This window comes from Athene cunicularia (genome assembly GCF_003259725.1).
Source record: "Athene cunicularia isolate RWA chromosome Z unlocalized genomic scaffold, athCun1 chrZ_part3, whole genome shotgun sequence".
NCBI classification, from domain to species: Eukaryota; Metazoa; Chordata; class Aves; order Strigiformes; family Strigidae; genus Athene; species Athene cunicularia.
In genome coordinates, this window is record NW_020799144.1 from 13,274,363 (window position 1) to 13,291,914 (window position 17,552).

The window sequence follows — 17,552 nt, forward strand, 5'->3', positions numbered from 1 at the left end:
CTGGCAATAATTTTAGTCTGTCAAACCATTCGGTCTTTCCTCACCCGCCTCCCTTCATAGCCCCACCATGCAGTCTGCTGATAGCGCTATGCAAAACACCATCATGAATATGCGTAATTATGGAGATTCATGGTAATTTTTCAGGGTTATCCGATGTGACGTTTATAGGACAGCAGCACACATCAATTTAAGCAAGAGTGACAAATATCTTATCCTTTTTATCTCTATAGTATTTTTAATATTTCCTTGGTCTCTCCTGGGAGCAGTGTGAACTGGTAGGAATTTGAACAAAATATTTAAAAAATTAAATACTAGCATACTACTTTTTAAGGTTCAGGTTTTTAATGTACATGTGGTATGTGTGCATGCATGTAAGACTGTCTTACCTTAACGCCATTTATTTACATCAAATGAACAAAGTATTTCCATAGATATTTTACATATTATTCTGTTACCTGCAGATAACAATAAAGAGTAAAATATCTCATGTATTGGACTGCTTTCTGAAAAATGAGTTTGCTCTGTCTAATTACTCCAATAATGTGATTACCTACCTGATAGAGTGATTTAGCAAGCTGTTCTCATTTTTAAGCACAGACTTTTAAAACAATGATGTTAAATGATTTAGTGTTAACTGTGGCCAATGGCAATTATGTTCCAGATCCACTGTACCTCCTAGAGGTTTGGGTATGTTGTTTATCAGAGAAATTAATTGAGATCTAGTCTGAAAATGTACTGTTTGTAATGATTACTAACTATGAGAATTTTTCTTCTTGATGTTTTGAGCGGATAGCACATCAGTTAGACCTTCAAATTCATGACACAATTTCATTTAAGGTCAGTAAAGTTACTTGTAGATGAAGGTGTAATGCACTGTGAGGCCTCAAAAAATCAGTGGACATTCACCACAAATTAATACGCAATAATAAGATGGAGAAGTCTAGCTTTTTACCAAAAAATAGTAAAACTGCCTTCTACACTGTATATTATAGTAGTACTGGACGTGGTTATAGAGTTAATTCATTTGAAAAAAAAAAAATCTCTGGTATTTACACTGCCACATGCCTCAAAATATTCACAAAACAAAACATGCAGTATCATTACTGTATGAATCTTTCAGTCAACAGAAATTATTCCATGGTTAGATACTTAAACAGAAAAAATCTCATAGGACATATTAAAGAGCAAGCGCAACACTCTAATTTTGTGTATGTTCTTAGCAGAACTTATTTGCTCTTCATAAAATTTAAGAATATATTTAATTGTCTCTCTTAGATACGTGAATACACCGCTGCATTTGCACTTAGGAACACAGATGTATTTTTTTGTTTCATTCATCAATTATTTAAAGTGATTTGGTATGGTATGTTTAGTGGACATAAACTCAATCCTGTCCTCCATGCGTAACAGTGCAGCAGAAGAGCAGCTCGCTGAAAGTCCAGTCTGTCATTATTGCGTGAGATCTCAGATTTAATTGGGGAAATTAGCCAGGAGGTAATTAAACAATGTGGGAAGCCTTTGCTTTGCATAACATGGGGGTGCCCAATCTAGCATTTTACATTTATCTGTGGCTGCATATACGTACAGTGTAAACCTGACTGTGGCACACCGTAAATACAACTTGCAGCTGTGTTATGGTGTACGAAAGGAGTGCGAAATGCTGCACCAAAGTACCCAGGCGCATGGATGTGCACACATGTCCGGATGTGTGTGTGGGTACACGTGCATCCCATCTGCACAAAACAATATGGTCCCCAAGCATTACATTTTTTAAATGGCTAAAATTTATAATCTGTCAGAACATCCACGAAGATCACATGAATATTTTAATATTATTTTTTTCAGAAAACATGGATATGCATTGACGCAAGTGTAGGAATTACCTCTGTTTGCTTTGAGTATGTATTTTGCATCTGTCAGGCACAGAAGGACTGACTAAGGTTTACTCACAGCTGCCCCGTGTTCACAAAGGATCTACCCATAGAGACCCCCACAAAACCACCAAGAGATGTCCCCCAAATATGCTTCATGCCTCACAGATATGGGGCCAAAACAAAGAGCAGGGCATGCCTTCTGGCTAATCTAAATGATAAAATAAATAAAAATAAAACAAAATATAGCAGGAAAATACTAGGGCTGTGTCCCTATATGCTCTCAGTGAATATTTTTAGTGTTAGCATACCCTAACGCTTGTAGGATCAGCGTTGTGACTGAGCTTGCGTTTGTCCTATGTTCTCACTATTCAGGCTAAGCTAAGTTTCAAAAAGCTGTCAGCAAAGGCTGGAGATTTGGGAGCCACATTTAAGTGGATACGCCAGCTAAGGTGCTAAGGCCCTGATCCTGACAGCCACTAAGCAGCTCACAGAAGGCACCGACATCCTGAATCAGAATTATTGGGAGAGGTGTCTGGAGAGCAGCGCCTTGAGAAAATCATAATGTGTGCCTTTAAATTAGTGACAAGTCAAAGCATTGTACTAGCTCTCATTAAAAGTGAAGGCCTGGTTTATTTAAAATTTTATTTTAAAATTGTGTTATGGGTTTTTATCACTACCAGCTAATAAGACTGGAGTGCTAAGCATCACCAAAATATTTTATGAAGCTATTAGGTGATGAAAACGAGCCAGTGTTATGTTATAAATTCACTACATGCATGCTCATATGTAACAGTTGCTTGCATTTTTCATGCTGCTTGAAAAATACTAACACATGCATACAGCACGTAGAAAATTGTATCTCCCTACATGAGGATAGGCAGATGTAAAATCCCTCTGACATAGCTTTTCAAGAATTGTTTTAATTTCCATTTAAAACCGTGATCTATAATTTTATTTATGGGAAGTAAACTTCTGGAATTAAACGGACACATTTTCCACATGGGGGATGTGATAGGTATTTTCTTTTGAATTGCTAAGGAGCAAAATATAATAATTTGGTGGCAAGCATCTGTCTGGTAATCACATAAGATAAATTCATAAGAAATACAGGAAAGATATTTATTTACTGCTGCTGCTAAGCCAGCCTTTTTTTTTTATCTTAGGAGGATTTTTTCATCTATGAGCGGAAAACAAACTTTCCTTCAAGAGGTCTGTGAACTGAGTAATAAATGTGAGGTCTAAATCCCGTATGGAAATCAGTCAGGTTTAATCCTGGATATTCTGCAGGATGCAAATGAGGGCGGGAGGTTTCCCCCGTCCTGCTGTCATATGGGCAGCCAATTTACCGGCGCGGGCGCACACTGTACGTGCTGCGGGCTCTCCTGCACCTCCCCCTCGCCCCAAGACTTGGTCTCAGCTGCCTGCCTTTCACAGAAAACCACAGACCAAGGAAACATATCAGTAATAGCGCCCTGTAAATTAACTTGACATTTGACGCAGGGGCGGAAAAAAAAAAAAAAAAAAAAAAAAACTTAAAAGCTCACAAAAGACACTGAAAACAACTGCCACTCAGGACCCGCACTACATGTAGTGTGGATTTAAGAGATCTGGAAGGTGGTTATACTCTTGCAAACAACACACTCAGCCCTCTTCGTCTTTGTTAAGACAACTCAGTCACTCTTTGTTAAAGCCACAGCATCCATCAAATAAACAACAACAAAAAAAATACCCTATATTTTCACAAAACGGCCACACTGGCACCAAATAATATCCAGGAAGTGCATTGCTAGCTATGGGCTTGGCTTCATCTTATGTCCCTAAAACTGTAATTTAAAAGAATATGCTGTTGTCAAAAGACAAATTGGAACTATTAATATTAATTTACTACTAATAAGGCGTGCTACAAAACTAAGATATAAATAATTTAATGCCAGTATTTTATGATTGGCAAGCAGCCTGTTAAACGTGAGGCACGCAAACACTGCTTGTATCTTGAAAATATCATTAAAGTAAACATTTCATTTTTCTGTGTACTTGAAGCTACAAATCTTTTTTTCCTCTTTTTTTTTTTTATTTTTGTTGTCAAAAAGTACTTGAATCAAAGACAAATTATGGATGGAATATTAAGTGCTTCTCCGACTCTGCTTGCAATATCGATAGCAGAGAGATGGAGCATATTTAAGCTATTAGACATGCAGGAATGTTATTATGCTTTATTGTGTCTGCTTGTTCCCACCTCCTTTCCTCTCCCCGACACCTCTCCCTTTCTCGTCCCTCCCTCCTGTCTTTCACACACACACACCCCCCCATACATACATACATACATACGAACACACACACACACACACACACACACTCTCCCCCCTCTGCAGAGCTGGCAATATTGCATCTCACAAACGTCTGGCCTTATGCTTTACAAGCAAAGGAGTGTACTGGTAAAATGCATAATCTTAGCATTCCTGCTTCTTGATATTCATGGATTTATTTACAAGTCCCTGTGTTCTACTTTTTTTTTTTTTTTTTTCCCTCCCCTTTCTGTGGTTTCTATCACTGGCATGCCTATATTCTTGTGGGAATTTCAAATAAGAATCAAGATATAACTGGCAAATATTCTGTAATGCAGCCTGCATTTCCATAATTTAGCTGTTTGGGTTTTTTTTAAAGAGACAATTTTAAGAGGTTTATGGACTCACAGATATATGAAGAGTATTTTGATTGGCTTTTTTAGTACTTCAACTACTTAAGGTTCTGTTTGTATAAAATGGCTGCAATAAAATGAATTTATGTACACATACATGCTTGTGTATATGTAAATGCATTTGGAATGAAAAAGTTCATAAATCCTTGTCAATTGTGCTGATTAAGTCCCACACTCTGACAGGGGCACTGTTGAGATTTTTCACAAAAGAGTTAAAATGCTAAAGAAAGAGTTTCTCGTTTTAGTTTTTCTTTTGCTAGCAGGTAAAGAAAGGATTTAACTAGTTCTAAGGAAGTCATTCATACTTTGCTAATTTTCACATCTTTAAGAAAGCCTTTCATTAGCACATTCTACAATTGTCAAATAGACATTTCCATCTGGTAGACAGAAGGATATAGTGTATTTCATCAATGATTTATTTCCTAAATATTTACAGACAAGGGCTTGATTCTGTAAGCTCTTGTACATGAGTAACTACACTTACCTGAGTAAACCTCTTAATATGAATGGGTTACTGGATTAGTTTCCTGTAAGTAAATTTGCTGAACTGGGCTCTGAAATTAACAAAATAATTTTAATATGCATTCTATTTACTATTTCGGTGTATCTTTCCCCTTTTTTTTACCCCTTGAGACCCCATGTGTGAAGAAATAATTGAGAATCATTCCAGAAATAAGCTGATCTAAATTACTTTTACCGGGCTACAACAATTAAAAAAAATTTAAAAAATAAAATAAAATAAAAAAAAACAAAACAAAACACAACATGTACTTAACATGTGTAGCACCTATATTTTTCCCCCATTTTTAACTGTAGCAGCAAGATATCCCTCATAAATTTACCATAAGTAAAATACTATTGCTCTTAATGTGGGCATGCACTCCACATTACTAAATGAGAATAGTATCTTTCAAAAGGTAATTAATTTGCTGTCAGATGCAAAACAATTTACACTGACATTATTCTGTCTGGGATCTGAGGTTTTGTTTCCTTCTGTAAGTAACCTAGTGTTTTGGAAGACGTTGCCTCAGTAGTAAAGCAATTTAGAGTGGAGGATATTTTTAGACTACATTCATTTAAAGGAGGGGGAGGGAACGGCCATGCAGTAAGATATACATGTATTTGTAATTCATATTGTTGCTGTGCTTCTATTGTACTCTGAGCTTCCATCATGGCTGAGATGGGGAGCTGGCATCCAGACAGTGCAGCAGGGCAAGGAAAAAAAACCCTCACCGAAAACACAAATAGCAGGGTTTCTCCCTCTCCTCCGTTATCCTTGCTAATTGTTACCACGCTTCTTCCAGTTTAAAACACAGAAGCAAATAGCTGTAGGCTAGGAAGGCATATCTGGTCAGTCTGCTAAATAACATCATTAATCCTTTTTGGTCCAAAATAGAGATCTTTTCATTCTGGTCTTTCAAGAGCCTCACTCTCCATGTTCAAAAAAGATGACAGAAAAATGAACTGGAATGTGTAAACATTAAACATTTACATTCTCTACTCCTTGGTCATTATACTGATGGCCATATTTTACATCTTCCCCACCCCCACCATACTTTTGCTGATTTTACCTCATTTGCATGGCCTTATTATGCATATAGCCTTTGTTCTTCTGATACAGAGCACAGCACGGTGACAAAGCAAAACCTATATACGGAGACAACCTTTTCTCTTCTTTAAAATTGTCCCAGCCATCTGATATTAGCATTTGATTTGCCAGTATAATTCAACATTAAATCAGATATATGCTCTTTTTTTATCAAATACTATCTAATTTACTATTGTTTGAGAAAATGCAAAGTCAACATCTAAACTGCCTCCAAAAATCTTTTGCTTTAATAATACATTCGGGTTTTCTGTTGATAGCAGTTTAAGCAAACACACTAGTGGTAGGTAACAATTAAGAACTGTTTATTTATGACTAGTGAGATATCTGGTATATGTCTAACCGCAAGGATTTTAATAAAGTGATACAAATTACTGAATTTGACAGATAAGGCTCAACATGGACAGCCAGCCTTTGATTTCAAGGCTTTCTCCTTGCCTCATACCTTAAAACAAAGAGACTGCATCCCTGAAGTGTGTTATTATATTACTTTCTGGTTGTTCTTACAGTGTACCAAGTGTATTTTGATGTTATGGAAATTTGAGGCTGATTCATCCAGCTTTATCCACTGATTTCAGCAGATCTGCCAACCAGAGGGAAGCTTTCAGAATCAGTTCCTTGGTTTCTGTCCCAAAGTAGGTAATAGAGGGTTTAACTTTGTCCCCTTGACAGGGAAAGGTAAATTCCCACTGGCTGCAACAGGAGCACAACTGGGCCCACCTTGAGAGAAACAAGAATTCATTAAAAAAAAAAAAAAAAAAAGTCTTTGCCTTTGGAAGAGTTTTAGAGTGCAAAAAGAAGGAATGTTTTGACTTCTTGAGCTTTATCTTGCATGACACATTCCCTTTTGTGAAATTCCTACATGGGAGATCAACCACTTCTTTAATTCCTAAGATCCTGTGAAAATAGTGGAATTAATCAAACACAACATCATTATATTTCTTTCTTTCTAAACAAGAATGATTCTAATAGTGCTAAATTGTTACAATACCACCATTGTCTCCTTCCTTCTAGAAACTAGAAGAAAAAAAGTGTATTTTCCTTCTCAAAGTGTGTGTGGGGGGGTGTTCTCATGCTGATCTTAAAGAACACAATGCTGTCCTGACCCCCGTGTTTCAGAGCATCTCCCAGCAGAAGAATTGGTTACATCTCATCAGTATGATGTGGCATAAATAAAATAGCTCTATAATTCAAGGGAGGAAACATCCTTTGCATTACCTGTAAGAATTTGTCTGTGCTTCCTGGGAGCTGCCACAATTACTCGATTCAGACAGCTATATTCATTGCATGATTTTAAATAAAATAATGATCTGTGTGGTGCTTTTAGTTCTGAGTTTCACGTTGTTCCAAATATTTCTTGCATTGATTAATCAGGTCATCTTTCATACGTGGGAAGTAGCAGTTGTTTCCATTCTCATGACATTTATCTTGTATGGGATATAGTCCACAAAAACTGGAAGATACAGACTAGGAATACACACGTGAGGGCTTAGAGTTGTCAGAGCATCATGCAAACTACCAAACCCTCAGCCAGCTCTGCACACACCTCTATGCCAATGCCCCGTGTGCTGTCTCTCCCAAACCAAAACCGTGTTCTCCGTGCAACAGTTTCACAGAGGCTATAAATTATATTTAGAAAATCTAGCCCAAAGGGCTTTGTCTTGGCATGCATATTGTTATGCTAGTTTTCTGCCTCACTGGTTGGCGGAGTGGCTGTGAACTGGAAACACCACATTGAACAGGCAGCTGACAGACCATCCTGCTCTGCAGAAGGCAGGACCTCCTTCCTGTTGGCTGCACCGCAGGAGCCCTCACCAAAAACAGAGAGGTGACCCTCAACATGACCTGCTTCGCTCTGGTGTCTCCCTGGGAAGTCTAGGCATGTTCGTCATCCTACCATAAAGCATTATTTTTACAGAACTTTAGTCTGAGGTACCTAAGAATCCCTTCTAGATCTCACCTCAGGCATTTTTCCAATGTAGGAGAAATAAGATCAAACTCAAGTGTTACACCCAGAGCTGCAGGAGTGGGTTTCCAACTGAATAAATTCAGCAAATCACTGAATACGTAAATAACCAGAGAACATATCATAATGTAAATATTGTGATACTCACTCATCTTCATCCAGAGAGGGATACATGGACCTTATGCTCAACTGACTTTCTTATGGAAAACCCTTGCTACAATGAAAACATATGATGTGCCTTGGCACTGTTCTCAGGGGCTGAGGATCCCAGTCCATCTCATGAGCGTGAACATCCCGCTCCTAGACACTGAAACACGTGCTCCAGAGTTTCAAAGGTCAACCCATACTCCACAGTGAAATGTTTAACTTATGCAGCGCTCTGCATTGGTGCTGTTTCACACAAATGCGCTGTCCAGGACAGCACATCTGCAAGTTTAGGAGGACCAAGCTCCTGGGAACAACGTTGACAGCGTGCTTTCCCTCTGTAGACACTTATGATGCTGACAGAACTCAGTCAGCTGAGGAAGATTTTTAAAGAAAATGTGGTTATGAGTCATCACACTCTTCCAGGCTGACAATTTTAAAAATAAACCAGAGATGAGGGAAACAGGCCTAAAGGTAACCCATTCACAGACCTTGCCATCCCATACCCATCCCTGCCACAGGCTCACGAGGTAGGGAAAGCAATTGCCCCTTCCAGTAGGCATGCAATTATGAAGATTTTCCTAGAAGACCGCCAGGTGTGGGAATATAGAAACAAAGGAAAAATATATGTTCAGTAACAATAAACCTGCCTGGGGCTTCACCTGTTTGGGAAATATTACATGTGTATACGATGCTTAACAAATTGGGTAGTACTACTACAAAACAAACAGCGAGTTACAGGGATAAGAGAGAAAGGGTTGTGCACAAGGTGTTGTCATCTTTCCCTGCAGGCATTTGGAGGGGACGAGAGAAGTTAGTAGAGTTTATACAGCCCAGAGTGCAAGGGTGTAGAGCAGAGCAGAGTATAAACAAGAGGTAATAAATACACATTTATTTTATATCTAATATAAATAAATATCTTTACAAATTGTCTTATGTCATCTTTGATACACTAGTTATTTAGTAACTCGATAAAAATTGTAATAATTATTTTAAAAATAATTATTTCTAAATAAATAGCCTATTTGGCTATGTAAGTAACATGAGATGTTTCTCATCTCTGGCTGGGCTAATGCTACTTTTGGAACGAGGCTTTTAACACTCATGACTATGAATGAAATATTTTCATATTGTGAGTGTTTGGTAATATTTGTTTAAGATTTTCTGTTACAGTGACTGTTTCCTCCAGTAAACTGTTTTCTTAGAATACTCATACAGGGAAGAGCAGAGTCAATTACGGTGAATCACTCAAAAATATGAACAAACATTTCTTGACAATGATGTGAGGTATTCACCAGCCTCTAATGCAGGAGAGAGGTAACAGCTGTAGGCACTGGAAGTCATCTCCGAAGCTTTCAGCAGCAGAAAAATATGTTTGGGCTGGGTTTGGTTTATTCATCAGGTAGATTCTCTACTTGGACTGACTGACCTGCTCTGGGATTGCTGCTGTTGGTTTTGGAAGGCTCAGCCTTGCAGTTGCCTTCATCCAACCTTATGTTGCTGGGGATAGTGGGTGGAAGCAATGTTTAAGTTCAGCTGTCAAAATCTGATCTTTGTTTATAAACGTACAAATATTAATCCAGTTGCTTACATTTTCATGCTACTGTTACAGTGAAATAAATGCATTTTCTCTACTTCTGAATTTTGAAAAAAAAAAAATTCACTGCACAATGTATTAGAAAAAAAATTGTATAGAAGCAAATTATATTGTTTTTTTACAAGTAGGTGCTAACATTTTTATAAAGGCAGAAGTAGGTATTTTTATTCACAAAATGCTGCTGTTTCCCTATAGTGATCCATGAATGGTAGCCTGGTATTAGCCTCAATTCAAACTGGGCCATTAACATTTCCACCCTCATTTTTCAGAAGTTCAAATTGATGGTGGCTGAGCTATCAAGAAAAAAACATGGTCCCGCAACATTCGGGAGTCTGAGCAGATTTGGAATTAGTAAACGTCTGTCAATGACTTTCCTATTGCTTTAGCTTTACACCGTATCTTGGGTATAGGGTATATAAGCTACACGAAATTTTTAACCATTTGATAGAATGATTTTAGTACAGAGAAGGAGCTAATACTGAAAACAGCATCTCTGGAAACAAGAATCACTCCTGCAGTCTTCAGACAGATCTCTCTAAGGGTATTCTTGCTGCCCCATGCTTTAAAATGCACCACATTCTGTTTGGTAGTTTTATTTACATATATATATATATATATATACACACTTATAGCACTCCCACTGTGGCAAAGGGAGCTATATATAGCGTCTAAGGGAGAAAAAAAATTCCACAAGCTTTAAAAAGATGATTTACGAAAGGAAAGCACACTTAGGTGTGATTCAGGAAACAAAAGGACTGTTCTCATTTCTTTTCCGCTGTGCTCAGAAGAATTCAGCTCAGTTTATAGCCCTTATTTCTCAGTCTGATACTCCCTCCATAGATAGCCAACAAATGACCATTTTGCCAAAAAAAAAAAAAAAATTCCCATAGGGTTACAATTCTTCTAGGGCTACCAGGGCTACCAAGCTCCAGGTGCGGAGTCCAGCAGCGCCCCTACCCTGTATTCCACTGCTCTCTCTGCTGCATAACTTGGTGGCAAAACACATGTCATGTCTCTCCCCGAGAGCTGCCCACGTACAGGAGAATGTCTGACCTCAGTTACTGGTTACTCTGTTGGCGCAAATGAAAGAAGCCTGCGCTGCAGCTTTGAAGATCTTACCTTCAAACTCCACTGATTGAATAAGTGAGAAAAACAGTATGTGACAGTATCAGAATGGCTTCAAAGGAAGCTTTAATTCTTACCCTTCCAAACTTTCAAAAGCTCGACAGCATAATTCTCTTCTAGTGAAACTTTTGGTATATTGACTTACAACAGAACTCCCAAACTTCCAACTTTCCGAGCTTTTCATGCAAGGAGGAGGGCTTGCCTTTTTATCTTTGCCATATATACTCCAATGCACACCAAGCTTTTTCTGTAAAATGATGACAAAAAGGGTGCCTGTTCAAGTAACATGTAAACCCTGGAAGAAGTGTAACACCATTTATAACTGATTATACTGATCAGTTAATTAAAACTGAACAGTGTTTATGACATGAAACAGTAGGTAGAGAAGTGATTTGGGGTTGCTGCTGATAAGAATTTTACCTTTTTTTTTTTCATCCTGGTTACTAAAACCTACCCCTTTCAGCACAGGAGAGGCCATTTCATCACAGGGCCATTTTGTTTCATAAAACATTACAAAAGCAGCAAGTGGTAGGTTGTAGTGGTGGTTATGGCAGGGTAGGGGAAGATGCTGTTGAGAGAGTTTTGCTCAGGACATTTGCTTTAAAAAAAAAAAAAAAAAAAAAAAGTAGCCTTATTCAGGACACATTCAGCTCTCCATCCATGTGCCTATCACAAATTTACTGCCAGACTCTGACCTATTTGGCAGAGCCAGAAGAGATGACAAAATGAATGAGTTACATAGATGAAGCTGGCCTGGATTCCCAAATTCCAGCTAAATCTTTGTGCCTGTCCTTATTATGGGCTGCCCGTAGGTCTTATATCTGCAGAGAGTCACCACCAGGAATGGGCAGTTCCTAGGTGAGGGCACTCACCCCTCACTCCTGCTCAACTTGCAAAGAAATATTCCAGATTTGTTACACCAGAGATTAAAAAAAAAAAAAAAAAGTTAGGAGCAGCATCAGATGCTTCTGTAGGTATTTGATATTATTTTTAAAAAGCAAAAAAATACCTGTTGATATTACATTTTAAAAAATCTCTATTCTTCAGAAAACAAACGGATACCAAATCCAGACACTTTACTGATCGAAGTCCACCCAGCTGAACACAAAATTTGTCCTATCCGAACTGTTTTGCAGGAGTAAGGCAACCTAGCGGCTGTTGGTTCGCTTGTTGATTCTCGCTGTAACCTCAACAGTTAAGATGGGACCACATCAGTATTTAGACAAAACTTCATCAAAGTCTTCCTGGCAATGAGTTGCATAGCACTGCAAGGTAATTTGCATTCCTGTGTGTATGCTGTTCTTAAATTGAAGTATTCATTACTTTCCAAGAGGCTAAATTTTTATAGGAGACTGTCTTTTACCTTGTTCTAGGTATGCCACTCTTTCCATTGCTTTTAGCTTGTACCAGAAAAGACCAGAACCTGAGTTACACACATCTAAGAAAAGACCAAAGTGAGTAACATCAAAACCAGTCTGAGATCTCATTAATGCTTTCACAGAGTGGTGCTACAATTAAAACTGCTGAAGAGATTATTTTGTTGCATTTTAAGTTGATAAAATATTGTTTAAGTAAAATATTGACAGGGCATTTGTATTACAGAATAATGTACACTTTAAGAAAGCACCTCAAAACAACATAAGCATTTTATTCACTTGCAGAATTAGGGAGCATCAGAAGTTAGAGGGGGCTGTGCATATATTTGTATACAAGTAAATACATAATTATGTGCACAGTTCCTCTTAATGAGAACTGTATATATGTATTGTGACATATTTTGACTTGGCAGCAAGTACGCAATTGAGACAGTTACCAGGAAATGAGGCAGCATTTGTCTTTAAGACACATATAAATTTTGCAAATGTGTTCTAGTCCATATATTAACTTGTATATACCCGAGTTTTGATGCCTGAAAGAAATAACTCACAAACTTGTGAAAAACATCTTTCTTCAAGCTTTTTCTTAAAAATGTGTTTTGATTTTTGGAGTCAGGATCTCTTTGTGAAAGAACCTAGATTTTCAACCCCCTGTTTACAGAGCTGCCACTGAAATCAGGTCTAACCTTTGAAATAAACGGGATTTCTGAACACGAAGGATTTGTGCATTGTTTGCAGTGTGTTTAGGGATATTTCAGTGTGTTAGCTGACAATAATTTGGGTGTCAGTGCAGGTTTTTCAGGTTGCATAAATGCCAGAAACATTTGAAGGCTATTCCTCCTCCCCAAAAAAGGTAGCAGAAGTGTAATGTACCTATAACATCATGAAAATCATACTGACTTTGTCTTGATGAAATTATTGGCAGAAGCAGTATTTCATTTTGTGCTACAGACATCTTAACAACCATTCATTATCCTTTACTATCATCAATACAACCAATTTTTTAAATATTCTAAAGGGAGAAACAATTAGTGAAAGCTATTGCATAATAATTAATATCTTTCTGAGACCAGACTGTTATCCAAAGTGAAGAGGGCATACATAATTTATATAACTTCAAGGAAGCAGAATGAGACAGATATGCCTCAGACCTGGGCATGTTTTCTGCTGCTTTTTAGCTACAACCATCTAAAGAAAACATTTCAAAAGATCGTTCCACAGCAAGCAAATTAGTTTTCATGCCTGTGGCTCAGCAAATCATACTTGCCTTACGTATGGGTGTATGTCCCAGTCAGGCTGATTGTGCCCTCATTTTATTGCAGGCTTATCCTGATACAAATGATTGCAAACAAAACCTCTTCTGGTTGCACACCAGGTTAAAGGAAAGCAGGACTGGAGTATTTTTTCTAGCAGAAGGCTTAGGCCTGAGCAGTATCAAACAATAAAACTGTCCGTATTCTCATTTTAAATTGTCTGATTTTCCTCTAGTGGAATCTCTGAGGTTGTAAAGACTCTACAAATTAACCAACAATGACAATGCTCTTTTATTTGCCATAACATTGCGCATTGTTAGGTAAATAACTAGTTAGTTAATCTCCAGGAAGGTGCTTCATCATGGCAGAATTCTGGGCTATCACTGTTAATAAAATCCAGCCATCACACAGAGAAGCTTTTGGCTCTATGACTAAATATCCCTCAGAAAGGACTTTATGTTTACCATGCCTCACAGAGTGATGATGTCCCCAGGTTTACCCATTCTTCTGATGCTTTTTTTTTCTTTCTTCCTTCAGGCATGTGGAACTTTTGCCAGGGTTGACAGTGTCAATGCACAGTCAGCTGGACATACATCACTTTGGATTTCTTGCCTTTCAGCAGTATTACCTCAGACTGGTAGAGGAGACCTCATGCTGGTCTAATTCCAGGAATAATTCCAAACAGACATCTCAGCCATTCTCCTCAGGAAGATAGGTCACTAGCCATACACTGCTCTGAAACAGAATTAAATGCATTAGAAAAAGGTGTTTGCTGTAACGCATGCTCAGTTTTCCACTTTAAATAAAACTTTTAAAGGACAAAACCTCCTCTCATTGATACTATGAACAGTACACTGATGCAGATATGCACTCATCTACTAAAAGATGAATTATTCATTTCACAGGAAACATGACAGAAAAAATTACACGATAATGTTTCAGATATTTTGCTCTTTCACATTCTTGTCATAACAAATTAATTTATATTAGAGTAAAAGGACAAATGAAGTAGCAGTATTAAGCACCCTAAGTATACAAACACCACTGGAAAACCCCTAGTTTTAACCCCAGTTCTGATAATATCTCATATTTGACCTCTAGTAAACTCTTTACCTCTGTGTATACTTCTACGCCTGCAAAAAGGGAATAAAAAGATAATTTACTCTTTGCCACAGTGACTGATTGTGAGGCTTATTACCTCAAAGTAGGTATATTGTTTTATAGCATTATGCAATAGGTATTGCTACTGGGGAAGGTTCATGCAAGAAATCTCTTTTAGAAATATATTTGCTGGGCATAAAATCAGCTTAGACCATAAGTAATTTATAAGATAATTTTGCAGGACTGAGAAGCATCTGTTTAGCCCAGATATTTTTTGTATGGGGCTTGGTACCATTTTACCAGCCGAAGCCTCAAACTACCAAAGAGAACAGAATAAACTGGTTTTTGAGTGCATGGATGTAAGCAATTTAAATATTCTGGGCTACACTGAAACTGTCCCATTGTGCCTTGAGTTCATATTTGAGCTCAGACTGCCTTGATCATTTCCATGGCCCAAGTGATAGTTTGCAGTCTGACTTTGGTCTGAAATTGTCTCATTGCTCCATCACCAGAGAGCATCACACATTGGATGTGGCCTACTCATGCCTTCAGGCAGCCAGGACAGGGCAAATCAAGCCACTGGCACAATATTTAGTTCCACTCTTACTAGGATAAGTATCCAAAGATCCACTCAAAGCTTGTCTGCCTTTAACACTTAACCTAAAATATCAGTAGTCTTGTAGGCAGTGCCTGCAGAACTGGAAAAAGGGGATGGAGACTTTGGTTCAGGCATGTGGGCATCCAACTTCCAGTAGTGTGCCCATGTGATGGCACCAAAACTCCTTTCTGAATCTGACTGTGTCCATCACAGACACATAAAGCAGAATTGCATCAGGGCATCCTCCAAAGCACACCAGGTAAATAAAATAAGGAAGTGGGTTCCTGGAATGCACCTGCAAAATAGCTTTGGTGGTTCAATGCAAAATACGCATGTATGATGCAAGTTTTTGTCTAAGGGAGCCATGAAGTCTGGTAGATATACTCTACTCCGAGACAAAGTTTTCATTTCTCTGTTATTTAGAAAAATCGTGTGCATCAATTTCCTCATCTGGAAAGCAAGAATGATACCTTCCTCTGGAAGGAAGTCTGAGAAGCAAACTGAAAAGCTGACATAGGAAAGCTAAGAATAATCAACATCTATACTTTTGACGTACTTGGGACAGATTTGTATGTGAGTAGCAACTTTATACTGGAGAGCACTTGATACTTTTGGTCCATTGCAGCATTTTTAGCACAGGAAAGCATTAACTCTAATATTTATGTAGTAAAGATTGTTCTTCCCTGCTTTGTAGATGCATCAGAGTCCTTTTTTTTCTCACATATTTTTAATTTTCTCCTTTCTGAGGTCATTTCCTCATAATGACTCAAGTTAGATTAGCTCAATTCATATATACTGAATTAGCACATGTAGAATCAAAAATATTACTGCTAATTGTGGCCCAGTGTTGAACGTTACAAAGACGTACTACAGAGACATAAATATGAAGGAAAACTTAGGGTTGAGAAATACTCTTTTTAGAGTTGGGATTAATCTAAGTGATGCGAGAGAGTTCATCTTTTCCAGTGTTCATTAGATGAAATTATCAGGACATGTAACATTACATGTGAATATTGCCTTAATGTAATAACTGTATGCTTTCTATGACTGTGTAAAAAATGCACTTCTGACACAGCAGTGCCAGATTGGTTTATGACTCTGGTTAGCACAAGTTGCCATTCTGAAGTTGTGACCATGTTCAGACTGTCTAAAGAGAGATGGAAAGACATTTATCCTTTATACCTTCAAGACAGTACCATTCATAACCGCAAGACATTCCATGAAGCCAGGTAAAACATCTTTCTTCAAATTTCAAAGACAGGTAAGTGCAATATAGGCAAAGACACTACCTATATCCTCCGGATACTGCTATTCTCTGAAGTTAACTTGCTTTGTGTTTTAAAAGCATGTAAGTATATAAAGTACAAAAGCACATTTTTGTAGAAAACATTTCTCAGAAGTGCTTTGTTAATCATTTTAAAAACATACTCGTTGCTGGCTTTTCTTGGTTTTTTTTTCCCCCCCCCACCTTAAAAAATGAATCACATCCCAAAACTGCATTGCACATTTAGGAGCTGCTAATCCTCCACCATACTAATTTGTCCTCCATTAGATGAAAGTTTCTTACCCGCCGGCTCTGCCTTTCAGGTTGCGTCGGGTTGCATGTGTGCTGCCTGTGTCTGCGGAACTGCCGTTAAGAATAGTGCACCGTACTGTACGTTCCTGATGTAGCTATTCCGTGAGGTCACCTCCCCCATTCGAGCTCAGTGGCACGACTAACGCACGCCACGTTAAAGCGTGTGCGTTTGGCCCTGAGCCAGCCAACGTTCGCGCAGGGGCAGGGAAGTGAATCCATGCAGAACCCCGCTCGTTTCACTACGGGCACACGGAAACCTGCTGCTGTTGGAGCCAAGGTGTTTACAGGACAGGCACCTCTGAAAGCAATTAAAACACAAAATATTTCAGCTCTGCTTGCACAACAACCCGCTGAACGAACAAACAAACGAACAAACAAAAAGCTGGTTTTCTTCATTTTACTTAGTTTCCCAGGACTGACACTGCAAATAAAACAATAAGATCTCTTCCTTTATCATCTGTCAGTCAAAACGGGAAACAGCCAGCTGTACTTTATATTGAAAAATCAAAGAACCGTTCAACAGGATCATCCCAAACTAACGCTTTGGAAAACAACTTGGAAATACAACTTAAATCACAAACGTGGTATTGTTATTTGGTTTTGTTTACCTTCCTTAGAAAATCCCTATCAATATATCA

General features: G+C 38.1%; 1 long non-coding RNA gene across 3 annotated transcripts in view; it reads right to left on the reverse strand.

Annotated features, from left to right (window-relative positions):
• The window catches only part of LOC113490240, a 71,232-nt gene extending 54,025 nt beyond the window's left edge, over positions 1 to 17,207 (reverse strand). For all 3 annotated transcript variants that reach the window (XR_003400179.1, XR_003400177.1, XR_003400178.1), the window contains exons 1-2: positions 16,906 to 17,207; positions 14,268 to 14,374 (exon numbers count right to left, since the gene is read on the reverse strand). This is a non-coding gene — a long non-coding RNA (uncharacterized LOC113490240). The remainder of the gene's footprint in view (positions 1 to 14,267; positions 14,375 to 16,905) is intronic.
• Between the last annotated feature and the right edge of the window lie 345 nt (positions 17,208 to 17,552).